At 45.8% G+C, this 18,836-nt stretch overlaps 2 long non-coding RNA genes across 2 annotated transcripts in view; both read left to right on the top strand.

The window, feature by feature from the left end:
* The window catches only part of LOC125082684 (uncharacterized), a 112,084-nt gene that overhangs the window by 87,145 nt on the left and 6,103 nt on the right, over positions 1-18,836 (top strand). Inside the window, exon 2 of the long non-coding RNA XR_007122041.1 lies at positions 15,673-15,744. This is a non-coding gene — a long non-coding RNA (uncharacterized LOC125082684). The remainder of the gene's footprint in view (positions 1-15,672; positions 15,745-18,836) is intronic.
* Positions 1,296-2,775, top strand: LOC125082685 (uncharacterized). The gene is made up of 3 exons (XR_007122042.1): positions 1,296-1,435; positions 2,334-2,433; positions 2,628-2,775. It is a non-coding gene; the product is annotated as an uncharacterized LOC125082685 (long non-coding RNA).

Here is an 18,836-nt window from a genome sequence, read left to right as displayed (position 1 = left end):
GTGTCTCATCCTCTTTTTTATTCTTCCCTTCCATTCCTAAGATGGTTTACTTTGACTGAATGCACATTCACGTGGCTCATAATGGCTAAGCCATGGCTCTCGTGTCTAGTCTGCTCAGTGAAACCACTGGTAGAGACTGACCGGCATCTCTGAACTCCATTCCAGATCCCACAGAGAGGGACAGCTGCCTTCGGGTCACTGGCACCCTATCTATCTTAACCCCCTCTGCTCTCTCTCCCTCTTCTGCTCCTCCTTTTTATTTTTCTACCTCCCAGAGTTTCTCTCTTTCTTTCTCTGCCACTTTCTTTCCCCTTCCTTTAAGTTTCTTTTATTTCTTTTCTCATTTGAATGCTCTTAATAGCATCCCTTTGTTTTTCTGACATCTGGAAGAGCTACTAAAGTAGGCAAAACCCAATTACAATAATGGACAGGGAAACCATTTAACCTGCCCTCTGGCCATGAGACCCAGAGTGCGAAGTCTTGAGTTGAAGCCCAGCTTCTGACACTCACCAACTCTGTCTTCACCCATGCTCTTCACCTCAGTCAGACCAGTTTCCCATCTGTAAAATGGGGGCCCAAAAATACCCCCACCTCACCTGATGTTGGGAAGTTTCCAAATGAGATGACGCATGGTGTAGCTGCCACCAAATATTAGGAAGGACATAACGCCAAAGGGATACTTGACTGTATTTCAGATAGATCCAAAAGGAACAATTAGCAGTTGTAGGTAAAAGTTTTAAGAAGATGGAGTTCAGCTTGGAAAGGAAATATTTCCCACAAATGTCGAACGATGGGTTAGATTGTCTCAGGAGATACAAAGCTCTCTCTCACCGGAAGTGTCCAAGACAAGGCACAAAACCCAACCTTCTTGGATATTTCAAAGGGGATTCTAGGCACTGTGTATGTATGTAATAACTTCTGATTCCCATGTTAGATCTCATATTCTTGGTGTCTCCATGCTTTCGCTTCTCCATCTCATATCCTTTGTCTTCGGATAACCGAAGACATGGGCATGGGGGGACGCAGGCTGATCCAGAAGTTGAAGACACTATGATGTCTAATTCGCAAACAGTCCTTACTACAATTGCTGTTGAATAAAGAGATTGTCTCACTTCTCTTGGGTTTTGTTTATTCAGACTGACAAGGCACCAACACACTCCACTCTACCTCCCCACCCCACCAATCCTATCAAGGGGAGGTGGGGGAATGTTCTGGTAATGAAGGGTTGGCTGACCTCTTTGATGAGTGTAGGTGTCTGTGCTTGGAAACAGGTCCACTGCGTGGTGGGAGGAGACATTAGAAACTCCATCAGAGGAGACATGGAAGGGAGGAGGAAAAAGCAGCTAGGAACCACACCAACAAAAGATGAAGGATTACCACTGATGGTAGGACAAGGAGGAGCCAACTTGAGAGAAAAGATTCACCTGTTGGGAAGGTTTGGGTAGTTTTTTGTGAATTCACAATGTAAATACGCTCCTCCTCCTCCTTTGGCCCTGTGGGATCTTCAGTAAAATCTACACAGCTCACTCATGCTTTTGTTGCAAGTGTCCGTGTTTTGCATCAGTCTTGGCATCGGTTAAAACAGAGAGATGATATGGGGCAAGTGGACTTCTGTGTTACATCTGTTGAAGGAGGGAAGTAGACGGTGTCCCACTGAGAGGGCAAGAAGAGGGAACGCGGACCACATCTAACACACAGCAGGCACTCAGCGAGTGCTCTTTGGATCTACATGCTCCCCCTGGAACGTGAATGCTATCTGTTTCCAGACCAGTTGCATTTTTCCCTCTGAGGAATGCTCAGGTGTTTCGGTGTTTCTGAGCGTTGGGTTTCACGTTTACTTTGGCCTGGAGATTGAGTGAGGCCTGGCCTCTATATCCTGGGGAGCTCTCCATTACTTCTCTTTGTCTTTTTTTCCCTCCACCCAATCACATGAATGCCTCAAGCTAATTTTGGCCACTGGGATATTTCACTGCCCAAAATCCAATCCTCTGGAGTGTTTTCTCCACGAGGAGAAGCACTAATGAAGTTACTGAGGGAAAATGTCCAGCCCTGCGAGGCCTTGTTCTGGAAGACAAGAAGATCGTGATGTCTTCACTGGGATGGTTTTTTTTCTCACCTTATTTCCAGAAATCCTGTGGCATCTCTGAATGTATTTTTCTCTGATTGTTTTTCTGAGGTGATGAATGATAAATAGATGAATTGGTGACTAAGACATTTTCTCTTCTTCTAAGGCACTCTCCTCCATGAGTCACTCTAACAGACCCATTCGGAAGCCCTGATCATGGTATTGAAGACACAAGGTTTCCTTACAATGAATTTTTTTTTTTTGACAGGTGCCATGGATAAAAATACACAAAAGTTGACTTGGGCTACTCCTGACTGAAAGATGTGGACCCTTGGGTCAGGAGAAAGTGCAGGTTACCAAGAAATAGGGTGAGAAACCATCACCTTCCTTCTTCTAGCACTAGTGGTGTGGAAAGCATTGGTCTCAAATTCATTTGAAAATCAGATCATGTCATCAGCAAGGATGAGGATAGGGTAGGACAGACTTCGGGGGAAGGGGGAAATGTTGGCTATGAGTACATTAGCCCTGAGTTACTACTGGCTTGCTTCTCATTTCCAAACAGAGAAGAACCCACTGCATCAGGGTTTCTGGACTCACATGCTCTCATGTCACAAGGTGTCTTTGCTCCAATATGTGGGCTAGTTCTTGACTAACTCCTCTTGGCCCCTGATCTATGCTGCCCCCTGAAAGACGTTCCAGGTCCTGGAAGACCTAATCTGGTAAGTACTTGGAAACTTCTCTACATGGCATTCTGAAATCTAGGTTTCTGGAACAGGAAAACCAATCAGAAAGGGAAAACCAACCCAAAGAATCTTTTATCTCTGTAGACTGCCACCAGGACACTGAAGTTTTGCCTACAAAACAATAGAGAAATCAGCTCAGCATACAAATCAGTTTGATAGGTACCAAAAAAAAAATCACTTATAAATAATAAGAGTAGATATTTAAAAATAATACAATAAAAACATATCATTAATAGTAATAATATCAATAATTGTTATTTATAATTATATCCATAGAATATTTTACATATACCTGGATTTGACTATGGTAAAAATAATTGATAGCCTAGGGTGAGCACATGGCATGTTCCAGAACTCTCCTCAGACCTTCACATCCATTAAATAATTTCATCCTCCCAATTTCCATGAGGTAGGTACAAGTAATGGCTTCATTTTATAGGTAGGGAAACCGAGGCATAAAAAGGCCTAAAAAAACCAGATTCGGTTAACATTTGAATTAATCTTCACTGTGATTCTTTGAGACAGGTAGCATAACTCCTGTTGTAGGCACAGGGAAACTGAAGCAGCATTATTTGCTCAAAATCACACAGCTGCAGAGTGACAGGGGTGGGTTTTAAACCCAGGCCTGTCAGGACACTCCTAACAGGAACCATGCTGCCTCCAGGCCTAGCTCAGCATCCCTAGATGCGCAGCGGGCTGGCCAGAACTGTCCTTCATTCTCTAAGTTTCTTCTCATTGTATAGGCTGATATGGAGGGAAAAAATTGTCCGGTGTGCTTGGCAGGATGTTTAGGACCCTGAGCATCTCCTGCCTCAAACCTCCTGGACCTGGGGCTGGGAAAAGAAAAGAGGTGGTATGTGACCCTCATATGGATTCCACTCTCCTTCCTGTCTTTCTTATCTTCCTTCCCATACCCCTGAAAAGTCCAGAAGAAGGCAGTTTGACATTGGACAGATTTCGGGACAGAACAGGGGTCAGTGGGGCACCTGGGTGGCTCAGTGGGTTAAAGCCCCTGCCTTCAGCGCAGGTCATGATCACAGGGTCCTGGAATCGAGACCCGCGTCGGGCTCTCTGCTCAGTGGGGAGCCTGCTTTCTCCTCTCTCTGCCTGTCTTTCTGCCTACTTGTGATCTCTGTCGAATAAATAAATAAAATCTTTAAAAAAAAAAAAAGAACAGGGGTCAGTGAAACTTTGGTTAAGGTCAGTGGCGGTCTTTGGAGCTGATGAGGGGTCACTAGTCAACCAGTTGTCCCAGCGCCTCTTGTTGAACTAACCCTCTTGCCCCTGATTTAGGCCACCATCTTGTCATGCGTACCCTGCTCAATAAAGTCTATTTCTGGGCCCACTCTTACGCCAGTCCCTTCAAGCACATTCCACGGACTCTTCTGCCCTTGCATACAACTTTGTGACTGTAGCTAGGCAATATTAAGATCCAGAAAGCCAAATACTTTCAGCTTTGGAAGAAAACTGATGGCTAATCCCATGCTCGTTGTCACCCAGGTGAACTCGAAAACAAACTGCTTTGGTTTTCTCCCGTCCTTAACCCCCCCTTCGCGAAACAATCCCTGGTCATTAGTTTTAAAATTGTATTGTATCTTGTTTTTTTTTTTTTTTAAGATTTTATTTATTTATTTGACAGACAGAGATCACAAGTAGGCAGAGAGGCAGGCAGAGAGAGAGGAGGAAGCAGGCTCCCCACTGAGCAGAGAACCCAATGCAGGGCTCGGTCCCAGGACCCTGGGATCATGACCTGAGCCGAAGGCAGAGGCTTAACCCACTGAGCCACCCAGGTGTCCCCAAATTATATTGCATCTTAAGCAATCGGAAGGAACGACAGCTTTGCAAGGTGGACTTTCCTCGTGTAAGTGCATTTTTTTTCTATGCGCGTTAGGAAGGCTTGGTGGCTTTCCGCATGTGGGCATGATATGTTTTCTATTATGGTTTTCTCCAGGTATTTTATGAAAGCTGTTGCTCTTTCGGCTGAATCCTCTTTCATTTTTCTAACCACTCTTGGTGATGGTTTAAGAAACCATTGATCTGTGAAGGTTTTATTCCGTATTTGACAACCCAACTTCACTCCATTTTGGGTTTTGATGTTTTTCCATGATTTTCTTTATGTTTTCAAAGGTAGAGTACGGTCGTGTGCAACTGATATTTTCCTCCTTTTCTTGTCTATTAATATATTTTTTATTTCTGTTTTGTGAGTTCCTACGTTGCCTACGCCTTCTGGAAAACTATTAGAAGTCAATGGTGACCATGTGCATCTTTATCTTATTCTGATCCAATAAAAATACTTACAGTAAGTCACCATTAGATATCACTCTGGATGTGGTTTTGAGATAGATAATCATTAGAATGCCTGTTTTTTTTTTTTTAAGTGATCCTTGTGTTTCAAGTTTTCTGAAAGGATTTTTGGTGAATGGATATCATCCTCATCCCTCATCCAAGGCCTTCTGTGAATCTATTGGGGTTTTTATACATTTCTATTTTGGCTATTAAACAAGCTATTTTATATTGTATTCCCAGCATAAATCCTCCTTGGATGTGGCAGATCATTCTTTTAATATAGTATTTAAATTAGCTGGTGAGTATTTTAGCACCTATGATTCCAGACGAAATTAGTCCGCAGCTTTATTTTGTGGACCATTCTTGTCTTATGGTGCTGTTACCAGGCTGATGCTAGCTTCAAAGACTGGAGTAGGAAGCAATCCACCTTTGCCTACGTTCTGGAACAAATTATGGGGCATAGAAATGACCTCTTTGTTTCCCATGAAAAACTGACTTTTAAAATTAGTTGCTGCATCTTCCTTGGAGATAATGCTTTTGAATACTGTTCTCCAAGAAACTTGTTCTATTCTAGCCCTCTGTTACTCCAGTCAATCTGATACTTTCCAGAATGTTAATCCTTTTGTTGAGATGTAAATTATGGGTGTATGCTTGTCTTTTTAAAAATAGTCTCATAAAAAAATAAAAATAAAAATAAAAATAATCTCATGCATGGGCGCCTGGGTGGCTCAGTCGTTTAAGTGGCTGCCTTCAGCTCAGGTCATGATTCCAGGGTCCTGAGATTGAGTCCCACACCAGGCTCACTGCTCAGCGGGGAGTCTGCTTCTCCCTCTCCCTCTGCCTGCCACTCTGCCTACTTGTGCTATCTCTCTGTCAAATAAATAAATGAATAATCTTTTTAAAAAAGCAGTCTCATGCAAACCATGAGAGTTAATTGCCGGGAGATATAAGGAAACTTTACACCTCAACAGCAAAAAAGAAAAAAAAAAAGACAAAACAAAACAAAAAGACAAACAAACCATAACCCAATTAAAACACGGACAGAGGAACTGAATAGACAGTTCTTCAAAGAAGACATTCAAATAGCCAGCAGGTATGTGAGAAGGTACGAAGCATCACTAACCTTCAGGGAAATGCAAAGCAAAACCACAAGGAGATATCATCTCACACCTACCGGGATGGCTGTTATCAAAACAAGCAAAAGAGAACAGGTGTTGGCGAGATGTGGAGACAGGTGAGCCCTCTTGCACTGGTGGAGGGAGTGCAAACTGGTGCCGCCACTCTGGAAAACAGTATGGAGTTTCCTCGAGAAATGAAAAGTAGGGCTGCCCTCTGACCCAGCAACCCCACTTTGGGGGACATAACCGAAGAAACTGAAATCAGGAGCTACCCGCACTCCCATGCCCACTGCAGCATCAGTCACCAGAGCCAAGACTTGGAAGCAACCTAAATGCCCATCAGGGGGTGAAGGGAGAAAGAACATGCAATATTAATCTGTAATGGACTAGTATTTGACTGCAGAGAAGAAGGAAATTCTGCCATTGGTGAACCTGGACGACATTATGGTGAATGAAACAAGCCAGACACAGAAGAACAAATATTACGTAATACCACTTTCCTGTGGAGTCCAAAATAATCAAACTCATAGAGACAGAGAGTAGAATGGCAGTGGCCAGGGGCTGGGGGAAGGGGACCCCGGGAGATGTTGGTCAAGAGTTCTAAGCTTCATTTATGCAAAACTAGTAAGTCCTATAGATCTACTGTATGGTGCCCATAGCTTACAATTCCACATTGTGTACCTAAAAATATGCTAGGAGGGTAGATCCTACTGAAACATTCTTATCACAACACACATGCACCCAAACTGTAAAGATGGCTGGAAAAAACTTTTGGAGGTGATGGATATGTTTATGGCATAGAGTGGGGTGATGGTTTCATGGACGTATACTTCAAATTCATCAAGCTGTGTATGTTGAATACTTACAGCATTTTGCACGTCAGTCATTCCTTAATAAAGTGATTTTCAAAATCCTCATGTCTCTCTTTTTCTTCTCTAATATTATTTATAGTTTCTCTAGTCTCTTAACTTGATTTATTTTTTAAATATCAACATTTATTCAATACTTACGTTATCAACCACAACTTCCAATGTGCCAGGCACTGTTCTTAGGACTTGACATATAAAACCTCTCTTGAACCTCGCAGCAACATGAATGGGTAGGTGGTACCATGTTCTCCATTTTACAGATGAGGAAATAGAGACTCAAGGAGGTTAAGTGACTTTCCCAAGTCACCCAACTAGCAAGCCCAAATTTCCTGGCTACAGGGCCTGGATACACAGTACTTGATGCACAATGAATCAATAAATATTTTAAAAGGTAAAAGCAGAAGAATTGATGTTCCCTAAAAGCAGGGGTAGAGCAAGATGATAGCAGAACTGTTAAATAGTTCAGTGCCTTGCCTTCCACATCTTTTAGGAGGGTCTGTCCTCAGGACTTTCACAGTCACTCATTCACACATCCATTCAAATCTCTATTTGATAAATATTTATCAAATCTTTGTTATGCTTTCAATGGCGGTCCAGGCACTAATCCACGTGTCTGGGATACATCAGATATGCAAACAGGCAATGATCCCTGTCTTGGTGACTCTTATATTTTAGCTATTGGGATGGGATCAGGGGGAACATGGGGATGGAAAAATCTCTTGTCAAAAAATAGTGGGGGGTGCCTGGGTGGCTCAGTGGGTTAAGCCTCTGCCTTCGGCTCAGGTCATGATCCCAGGGTCCTGGGATCGAGCCCCGCATGGGGCTCTCTGCTCTGCGGGGAGCCTGCTTCCTCCTCTCTCTCTCTGCCTGCCTCTCTGCCTACTTGTGATCTCTGTCTGTCAAATAAATAAATAAAATCTTTAAAAAAAATAGTGGATAGCATGGCATTTGGATAAATGGTTAGTTTTATTCAGTTCTGTTGTGTGCATTTCTAGTTAGCTGTCTTGATTCTCTTGATGTTCTCTCATTGTACTAATTTTTAACTAACTCTCACATGCTGGGCTGTGGAGGTGGGGACCAGACTAGCACCAGATGAGGGACCTGGGGCTCGGGAGGTTTCCTGCTGTCCAGCGTCCCGCAGGGAGGAGGTAGGTGGTAGAAATGGACGCGCACACTTCTTTATGTGATTCTCGCAGCAAATCAAAAATTGGGTCCTGCAGCACCCACGTAAGCACCCCGCCGAGTGACAGAATCAATCCAGTCCAAGTGTGTCAAGTGAATAAATGATATCATCCACACACTTCCAGGGAGGGGAACCGGGAACATTTCAGAGAAATGCAATCATCAAACGCTTCTCTGCCAAGAGATGAAATTGACCTCATTGCCCACAGGAAGCAGGGACATTTCGCTGGTACCAGGAGACCTTTAAATAATGACGTGCACACTCCAGGCTCTCTAAGATTGAAAGAGACAGGCATCCCAGTGGCTTTGCCTGGGCCTCACCTCCCCCTTCGGTCATCAAGGCAAACTGGGGCTGCAGACGGGACCCGCTGCCTTCAACACGGGCCTTGCATTAGATGCGTGTCAACAGAGATTAGCTCAGCCCCACGCGCCGCCATTTACCATTTGTTAGACCACCTTCACCAACCCCGTAATCTAATCTGGGCTGGAGCAGTGCCTCTTCCAGGTTAAATGCATTAAAGGAGCGGGGGTGGGGGTGGGGGGGAGTGGGTTGCTCAAGGCGGCGTGGCCTCTCGCTTTCTGACAAGCCTGACCCCACTCCAAACCCCTCTTCCCCAGAGACGCCAGGGGTCAGAACCTCCCTGGCGTGGAAGGGAGCACACTCCAACGGAGAGACAGAGGATATTGGAAACATATTCCGCAGGCCTCCGCGCTTTGGAAATCCAAGAAGAACAGGAGGTGACAAGTTAAAGCTTTCACTGCTGGAACTATTTTGCCTTTCCTGGTTTCAGCAAGAGCTTGATAAAGATGTCGGTGGGGTGGGAGAGGCGAGGAGGAAGCAGGGAGAGTCCCAGAGCAGATGGTACCTAGAGGGATGCTTTTGACACCTTTGCTGGAAATTTATGGGGGGATGGCTCTCCGTGGCCCCGCTCGGTTCCCGTTACACGTGTCTTTGAATCATGTGATATTTCTTAGGCAAATAAATGTTTCATCGGCGCATCTCACCTTTCCTTCTGGTTGTAGCTCCTCCGACGCCCTGACTTGGGACGGGGGGGCCCATCCGTGGGGCTTGCGGCCATTTCCACTCCGCATCTCGTGGGGTCGAGAGGAGAGAGTCTTCGCTTTCTTTCCTGTGAGCATGACTCCTCACCTCTGTGTTCTTGTGATCTTCCTCTGGCCCCCAAATCTCTCCTCCATTCATCTCTGCAAAGCCACGTCCTTTAGGGTTTTGTTTTGTTTTGTTTTGTTTTTTTTGTTTCTTTTTCCCCTTTTATTCAGTGTCTCTTAACCCTACCCATTGTAAGATTGATAGCCACCGCCCAGGACCAACCACCACCACCATCTCTAAAATGGGGCCGAAATGGGTGATTTTTATTGTTTTTTTTTAAGTATAACTGTACAACCAGAAAAGGGCTGGGTTGCAAAGGCTCCTCCTGATGAATTTTCACAAGATGAATACACGCGGCGTAACCAGTGTCCAGCATCGTCGGTGGCCTTATGTCCCCCGTTCCCCGAGGCAAACAAGATCTGGACTTCTAACCCCAGCACTTTGTTTAGAGTCTTTCCATACTTGACCTAATGGAGTTGGAAGGTCCCCAGCCCTTTTTGTCTGCTGCTTTCACACAGTATTATTTTTGTGAGTGTCCTCCGTGTTATTGCGGGGGAGCTGGAGATCATCCTTCTTTTCACTCCCTGCTTCTGACTCACTGTGTGACTGTGTCGCAATTATTCCTCCATGCTACCAGAAATGGGCATGTGGGAAGTTTTCCATTGGAGGGCTCTTATAAGTACTACTGAGTGCTTCAAAGGGTCCAGGTTCAGACCTTTCAGTGAACGTATGTGTGCACTAGAAAATGAATTCAATCACAAAAACCTGACTGTGCCTCTCTTTTTGGCGCTTCAACAGATCTCCATTTCCTTTAAGGTAGAGACTCAATTCCTTACTGTGGCCTTCAAAAGTCGAAGGAAACTGGACTCTGCTGATTTCTCTACCCAGCAACAGGTGTCAGAAACACAATGTGTGCAGGGACACAGTTGGGATAGACGTGAGCAGAGTGGGAGACAACAGGGAGGGGTGAGGACTGTGGCAGACTCCGGTATGCCAGACAAGTAACAGCAGTCGCTGGACCGAGCTGATGGATGACACATGCAAATGGCGAGCCAGTGTAGCCAGATTTCCCCCATTTTGAAAAAGTTAATTTTTTATGTGAAGTCTGCCGATTTTGAAATGGTGACCAGTTCTGGGGAGGTGAGTGAGGGGGTCGGTGAACTAGGTAAAGGGCAATGAGAGTACTGAGCCCTGAGTAATCTATGGAAATGTTGAATCATTCTATTGGACATCTGACACTAATGTAACACTGTGTGCTAACTACACTGGAATTAAATTTCTTAGGGGCGCCTGGGTGGCTCAGTGGGTTAAAGCCTCTGCCTTCAGCTCAGGTCATGATCTCAGGGTCCTGGGATCGAGCCCCGCATTGGGCTCTCTGCTCAGCAGGAAGCCAGGCTTTCTGCCTGCCTCTCTGCCTGCTTGTGATCTCTGTCTGTCAAATAAATAAATAAATAAAATCTTAAAAAAAAATAAAATAATTTCTTTCCTTTAAATGTTGGCCATTTCCCAAATGGTCTTTAATGTAATGACATGAGCGAAAAAAATATACGTGTTTAGGTAGCATCTGGCCTCTGGATCAGCAAGTCCGAACCCCTAGCCCTTCCTTACCTCCCTGGACTCTGAATTCACTGTCCCTAATTCATTCTGAGCCACACCCCATGCCCAACTGTTCAGTGGTCCTTAAACACCCCATGTCCTCGGCTCTGGGCTTTGCCCTCCCTATTCCTTCTTCCTGCAACATTTTATCCCTTGTACACCCTTTAGCTCCTACTCAGTTGCTACTTAGCGTCTGGAATCCTCAAAGTGAGTCGAGGGATACGCTAATACATTTCTAGGGTGTTCTGCCTTCCCCTCTTCATGGTGCCCACCGCACGGCCGGTGACCTAAACAGGGCGAGGCACACAGGAGGCAGTCAACACATGCTTTGTGAATGAAGAAATACCACCGACCCAAGTCTACGCCAATTATAACTGCATTGTTGTCTCCCCACTAAAGAACCAAGTGGATCCCGTCCCCTGACCCACCCCCTGCTTACAACCTGCACCCAACTCTTGAATAGTTTCAACAACAGAGATTAGAACTGCAAGTGTTTGGTTGGGGGGGGGGGTCATGGGAGGAAGACTGGGTGCGGTAAGGTAAGGGAACCATAAGGCATGATTGGATTCAGGGAGCAGGAGGGAGCCGGAAAGACCCTTGTTGGGGAGGAGAGGGTGTCCGTTCTCATCGTTGTCACAGGACCTGGAACATTAAACATAGATGCTACCTTCTTCTTTGCTTTCTCTCTCTTTTTTTTTTCCTTAAGTCTGACCATCGCTTCCTGCCCACTACTTCCTATTGTTTTATTGAGCTAACTGACATACGACATTATATTAGTTTCAGGTGTACAACATGATGATTCTGTATGTTCTGTCCATATTAGGAAATGATTGTCTCAGTGAGTCTAGTTAGCACCAGTTGTGACCACGCAGGCCTACTTCTTTTTATGGCAAGAAACAAAGTCTCACTTGGTTTCCAAAGGGTCAGTGTAACAGTTTAAGTGTGCTGTACAGTACAATCCCTGTGTTTGCCCCCTATGTTCAGGAAAAGCAGGGGTTCTTAGTAACTCAGCTAAAGGTGAAGAGAGACTGACATCCTCTTGGCATAATGTGGAAGGGATGGCGTTGAGGACCCGGCCATGTTTGGAGGTGATGTTTCCCACACCCCTGTCCCATCCAGGGGACAACCCACATCAGCGGATGAGGAGACAGGGGGACCCTGGCCAGCTGAGAAAGGTGTGGAGAGGACTGAGCCATGGGGAGGGAAGGAAGAGAGAGCCCGAAGGTGCCGGAGACACACCTGGGGATGGGGAACTGCTGTACCCACAAGGCACCTGGCAGGGCTTCTCAGGGCATATAGCTTTCAAACGAAGTGTTAAATAAGGGGAGGCAGCTCTTTGTCAGATGAAAGTGCCCAGTCAAAGAAACTGGGAGAGCAATGGCCCTAAGGAGGGATCTGGCCTGGCCAAGTGGGGGACAGAAGAAAGGCCAGCAGATCTGGTGCCTTGAGGCTGGGAAGCTTGCGACAAGGTGAGCTGGGAGCCATGCTCCAGGCTGGTTCAGAAGGAGCCTCGAGGCCATGCTGAGGAGTGCCGGCTTTTTCTGAGTTAGGCAGGAACTTGGTAATTCTGTATTCTAGTGCTTGGCTCAGTGGTGACTCAGCAGCCCCTTGTTTGCTCTCTCTGGTGCTTGGCTTTTGTTTCCAGTACCACCTCTCATGGTCTTTCCCTCACACCTGGACCCCACCCAGCCCAACTGAGTCATTCCCTCTGCGGGGTGGCGGGGGAGGGGGAGCCCAGACTTGCATGAGTGAAAGTCCTACAAGAGATTCTGATGCACATTTAATGTAGGGAACCAGTGGGTCAAAGAGATCCATGTATCTCTTTATCTATTTATCTGTCTGTGTGTCTATCTACCTATCCATGCTCTATCTATCTATCTACCGTCTATCTACTTATCTATTTAGTTATATATCCATTTTTAATCAAGCAAAAAAAAAAAATCCCAGAAGAATATTAAAATGACATGTTTGTCTCTCTTCGTATAGCAGCTAAGACTTAACATTTACGAAAACAGTAAAGGAGAAACACAGAGGGAAAGAAGGATAGGTAAGTCTAACCCAAGGAAATAAAGAACTCATTTTTTTAAAGATTTTATTTATTTATTTGACAGACAGAGATGACAAGTAGGCAGAGAGGCAGACAGAGAGAAGGGGGATCCAGGTTCCCTATTGAGCAGAGAGCCCATTGCATGGCTTGATCTCAGGACCCTGGGAACATGACCTGAGCTGAAGGCAGAGGCTTAACCCACTGAGCCACCCAGGTGCCCCTAAAGACCTCATTTTGCAATCACTCACAACACTACAGTGAATAAGCAGATGCCTAAATATCATTCAACATTCATGTGGATTTCCTTGGGAAAAATTCCAGGAAGTGGAATGGCTTAGTCAAGAGTTATAAAGTTTTCAAAGTTTTTAATACTCATTGTCAAAGTGTTCCCATAAAAGGAACACCATTTCAGACCTCCCTCAGTGATGTTTATTTATTTGTTTTTCAAAAGACAGCTAAAACGCAAGAGAAACATTGGAGAGAATTTTACCTCCATATGTGTTAAACAATGGGCTATGTGCTCTTCTATGTAAAGAATAGAATTATGTAATAGAATCGTCATAGAATAAGCAAAGTTCTGAAACGCCAAAAGGAAAAGAAATGGAACAGGGTCGTGGACTAATATATGGTAGAGAATGAAAAACTTACTAATGAATATTTAAAAAACATATTCACGCATATCAGTGGCCAAAGAAATGCGAGCTAGAATCGCAATAACATATTTCACTCTCAAGTTTACAGTCAAAGCCTACTTACCATTCTTGTGAGAATCAGCTATAGTGGACATTCATACAATGTTGATGGGATTCTGAATTGATACAGCTTTATGATAGCATTTGATACTAGGCATCAAAACCCTGAAAAGTATTCATGTTCTTTGAATACTTCCCCTTCCAAGAATTTTTTTTTCCTAAAGAAATAATGTGGAGGGGCGCCTGGGTGGCTCAGTGTGTTAAGCCTCTGCCTTCGGCTCAGGTCATTGTCCCAGGGTCCTGGGATCGAGCCCCGCATCAGGCTCTCTGCTCAGCAGGGAGCCTGCTCCCTCCTTTCTCTCTGCCTGCCTCTCTGCCTACTTGTGATCTCTGTCTGTCAAATAAATAAAAAAAAAATCTTTAAAAAAAAAAAGAAAGAATGTGGATAGGCAGCAAAATTTGGTTACCAGCTTATTCATTGTACTGCTTACATAATAGCAAAAACAAAGAGGTCAGAAACAAAGGAAACATTCAACAATATTGATTTCTTAGATACATTGTGGAATATTGTAGCCTGAGAAAAAGATACAATGGGTGAAACCTAAGATACAGACAGCTGTTAGCATAAACTAAGAAAGAGCAGTATGCAAAACCACGCACCCGCACCCGGGATGATCTGTGTTTGTAATGCACTGACGCTCCTGGCTTACTCAATAGTTTTATCCTGGAAAGTCTTGTGCAATTTAAATTTTGCATAACTCAGAAAAGCGTGTTTGTAATCACTGCATATTTTAAGGTTGCAAAACTTTCAATGTGTTTTTTGTGTGTGTGAAGGAGCTGCCACTCAGATATTTTCCTTGTCGTTGTTGGAGTAGCCCGGGTCCACGGGAAAGGGAGGGCAACCAGCTTGGAATACCCCCGTATGCCTCATTCAGCTGCTTGGGAAGCATTAGTTAAACACTTGACTGGTGGTTTTGCAGGCAGGTTGTGATAATTTCACTGATTTTTACCAAATTTTCCTGGCTCTCTGTCTCTCCCGACCCCTTAGGCTATCCCAGCCCTCCCTGTGATTAGGTGGATCACGTGACCAGTTCTAGCCAGTGACTTACAAACAGAAGTGATGGCGTCACTTCCTGCCTGGAGAATTTAACAGCTGGTGTGAGCCCCCCACCCACCCAAGGTCTTTTTGTCTCCTTTTGTGAGCCTCCCTATCCCAAATGAGAGCTTCCCCATTATCCTTGTTCTTAAAAGGAGTGTGGCATGGAGCAGGGCCTTTGGCTGCTCTGTGATGAACACGTGGCCCAAATCAGAAATTTACTTGTTACTTTCACCAGTGGAGTTTCAGGGGATGTTTGTTACTGTGGCATAATGCAACCCCTTCCCACTTAAAGGGTTACCCGCAGGCCAGCTGTATCATCCCCCTGCTCGGAGCTTTCGAGAAATGTAGAATCTTGGGCCTCCTCAGAGTTCCTGAATCGGAATCTGCATTTTGATCTGCGTGTATATTAACGATCACACAGTGCTGCCTAGCACATCCTGACTGAGGCTCAGGGAAGGGAGGCAGAATGATTCAGAGGTCAAGACCATGTGCACAGAGGCCCGGCTTCTAGCAGATAAGCCACCTAGCCTCGGTGAGTGTGCTGGTCACTGATATGAGGTTTCCCGAGGTAAGGCACAGCCCATGCCCAGTGCCCATGGACGCTCATTCACTGAGAACTGGCATTAGAGTTTCAGAAGGGGAATGGATTGCCGTCTGCCAGGACTGGAAGCTTAGCTTTCTAAAGACATTTTCCTTTACCTCTGCAACAGGAGTGACATCTTCTAAAGACTCGGGATGGCATCAAATACAAGAATTCTGCAAATATTGATCCATGAAACCACCCACAACAAGGCTCCTGTCAACCACCTTGTCACCTTCAAATGATGTGTTTATTTACCTAATTCCTTTCCTGCCCCGTCTCTGCAGCAACGGGGACCACCAATTCCTTGCCCCTCCAACCAGGAGACCTTCCCAGGCCTGACTGAAGTGTTTGCAAAGGTAAGAACAGCGGTTAGCGTGGAATTCTTTGGGGGTAGGATTAATGCTTCCGCACCAGCAGTCCTTCCCGTGACTCCGTGGGGCCACCAGCTCTGAGAACTTTGGTGGCAGATCACTCAGCAGAAGGAAGAACACACGCATTCACACACTCTTTCCCTCTTTGCCCAAGATGGAGCAAAAGTACCTGAGGGCAAGCACGGTCATCGTCAGACTTCACACTTTCTTTCCCTCTCCAGAACGTTCCATGGTATGTTTGTTCATTCCAACCTAAGTCTTCTTGTGAGGAAGAAAACACAGGGATTATTCGTCTTTTGTGAAACAGGGAGAGACAGATGTTGAGTGGCTCCCCTGAGGCCACGGAGGGTGGTGGCTCAGAAGGTAGCATTCGTGGCTGGGCAGGATAGAGTACCAGGCCAGAGACCACCAAGGATGAGCCCTGCGGCATGCTAAATGTGTGTTCATCTCTCTAAACCCAGTTTCCACATTCAAACCGGGGCTGGGCAGCAATTCCAGCTGGGAGCCCATCTCCCACACCCCCACACCCCACTCTCCCCCACCCCCTACCCCTGACCCCAACCATGCCCTCGGGAAAGCCGATTTGAGTCTTTTAAAAATCAGAGTGTTGGTTGCAACAATCTTGTGGAACCTTCTAGGAACAATGACACTTAATTTGGTATGTGCAGAAACAGGCATTGCACATCTCTCATTTAATCCGCCCGGTCAGAGAAACAGTTACAGAGAGTCAGGGAAGAGAAAAGGTCAAAGCAGGAGGTAGAGAGACAGAGACACAGCAACAGAGAGAGAGGTGGGGAGGGAGGGAGGGAGAGGGAGAGAAACACTGCTTCCCAGGAATGGTCAGCATTTCATCCTTTACCAATAGCGGAAATTACACCTAGAGCCAAGTCACATGTGGGAAACCGAGCCCAACAGGAGACACAATGATGGTAGATCTCTGCCATGGGGACAAGCTTTCCCAGTTTCTCAGGGACTAAGAGTGTTTTTTACCCTGGAGGTGGGACTTTCAGGGCTAAAACTAGTCAAGTCCTGAGGAATCTGGCACCTGTTGGTCGCCCTGATCTGATTAGGCCACAGCTAATAACACTGTCCAGAAAAGGGGATCCTTCAGGGACACGGGGACAGGTGACAAAGAAGGATTTAGCTGGATATTTCAAGAGAAGCATCAGGAAGCTCCTGGGGGCACTCACGGTCCTCCCTGCTCACACGGAACCGCCTGAGCTGAGATTTCCAGGGTGTGGGTTGCTGAGAAGGGGAGGAAGATGGTGGTCCATTTTCTTTTTTCCTTTTCCTTCCCCCCCCCGCCTTTTTTTTTTTTTTTTTTGAGGAGAGAGTGGTAGGGAGTTTTAAATGGGAGGAACCAAAGCAGAGAGAGAACCATCTCTAGAAGATGGGCATCAAATAATAAATCTTGAGCAAATAATGAATCCACCCCCAGATTATTTTTTTTTTAAAGAGGGGCATCCCGTAATTAGGAAGGAAGAGAAGGCTCGCCCTTTGCCGGCATCCCCTCCTGGCAGGGAAAAAAACCAAGAGAGCAACTTCATCACGCCAATTGCTTCATGCTCCAGCAGGCAAGTGATAAAATCATCAGATGAGGGTCCCCCATCCCGTCTCCCACAGTCACTTTCACCAAGTGTGCCGTGTCGAAAATAATGAAGGCGGCTTGATTAAATGTTCGCTGGCTGTGGCCGCTGTGCTAATTCGGAGATGGGCTTATTAGTTTAATGACCGCTCCAGATCATCAGAATTCATTAGCATTAGTGCTGAGGCTCTCCTCGACATCAGCCCAAGGCTCCAGGCTGCCATGGTCGCCATTCCTCTGTTCATATCACTCCTGTTTCAGGAGAGGATGCCGTGCGTGCATGCGTGCGTGCGTGTGTGTATGTGTGTGCATTCAGACATGGCACGCACATACACTCGCACGCTGAGTCTTCCTGTTTTATCTGCCTTGTGATTTCCACGCCTCTCCCCCAAATGAAAAGCTGCTATAGCTTTTTCTGCTTTCAGCACAGCCATAACGTACAAAGAGCGTTTCTGAGTGTTTCCGTGGTATATTCTTTTTCATTAGACCAGAGTGTATGCAGACACCGAAGCCCTTACTAGGATCCAAAGGCTCTATGTCATCATTCCCCTTATACCTGCTACTCTCCCCATAATTCCATCTCTGATGTGTCCCCTTCCCCCACTGCCCTCCGGACACATGAGCCTCTTTGCTGGTCCTCACACATACCAGCCATGGTTCCTACCCCGGAGCCTTTGGCTGTTTTTCTGCCCAGGACACTCTTCCCCAGGATAACAGTATAGGAGGCTCTCTCACTCCTAACTCCGCTCAGATGGCCCCTTCCAGAAGCCTATTCTGATCACCCCATGGAAAATTGCAACCTCCCCAACTGTCCCCCAGCACCACCCTTACTTGGTTCAATCCTATCGGACATGCTACATAATTTATTTATATATTTTATTTAGACTCACTGTCATGTCCTTGCTGGCTGTTTTGTCTACTGCTATGTGCCCAGTAGTGAGGACTCTCAGAGAACTGATGCTCCCTCCATCGTTGAATGAATGAATGAATGAATGAGGGAAGAAATAAATGAATGGAGTCAATATGCAAGGAAATAGGATGAGTATGGATGCAGGGTGAGTTGTGGGCTGGGAGGATCTGGAGTGTTCGAGGTCTGTTGGTCCTGGTGGCAGCCACTGTGCAGGCTGGGAAGTGAGGAAGATGGTCCAAAATGGGAAGCAAGTGGGGCTGGGTGATGTTAAGAAGAGAGGAAAGATCCCAAACCGCTGGCCACGGTGTTCCTTTGAGTTACCTTGTGTTTAGCATCTCCTTCCAAGAGGGTTTGCCCTACCCCCTTCTTGTTTGGGGATTTCTTCGAGCTTCTCTCTTGTGTGTATCTGTCTCTCCATCCACTGCCCCTTTGAGGTCAGGAAGTGGTTGTTTGGCAACCAAAGACCCTTGCTAAAATGAAGGGTTTGGGAATTCTAAACTGGATTTGACTCAATTCGTCTTTTTCTCATCTGTAAAATTGGTCATCTGCAGGTAACATGGTAATGTCTCCCCACGAGGCAGG

This window comes from Lutra lutra, chromosome 12 (assembly GCF_902655055.1).
Source record: "Lutra lutra chromosome 12, mLutLut1.2, whole genome shotgun sequence".
Taxonomy (NCBI): Eukaryota; Metazoa; Chordata; class Mammalia; order Carnivora; family Mustelidae; genus Lutra; species Lutra lutra.
Note: the sequence above shows the minus strand (reverse complement) of the source record. Positions and strands in the feature narration are given on the sequence as shown.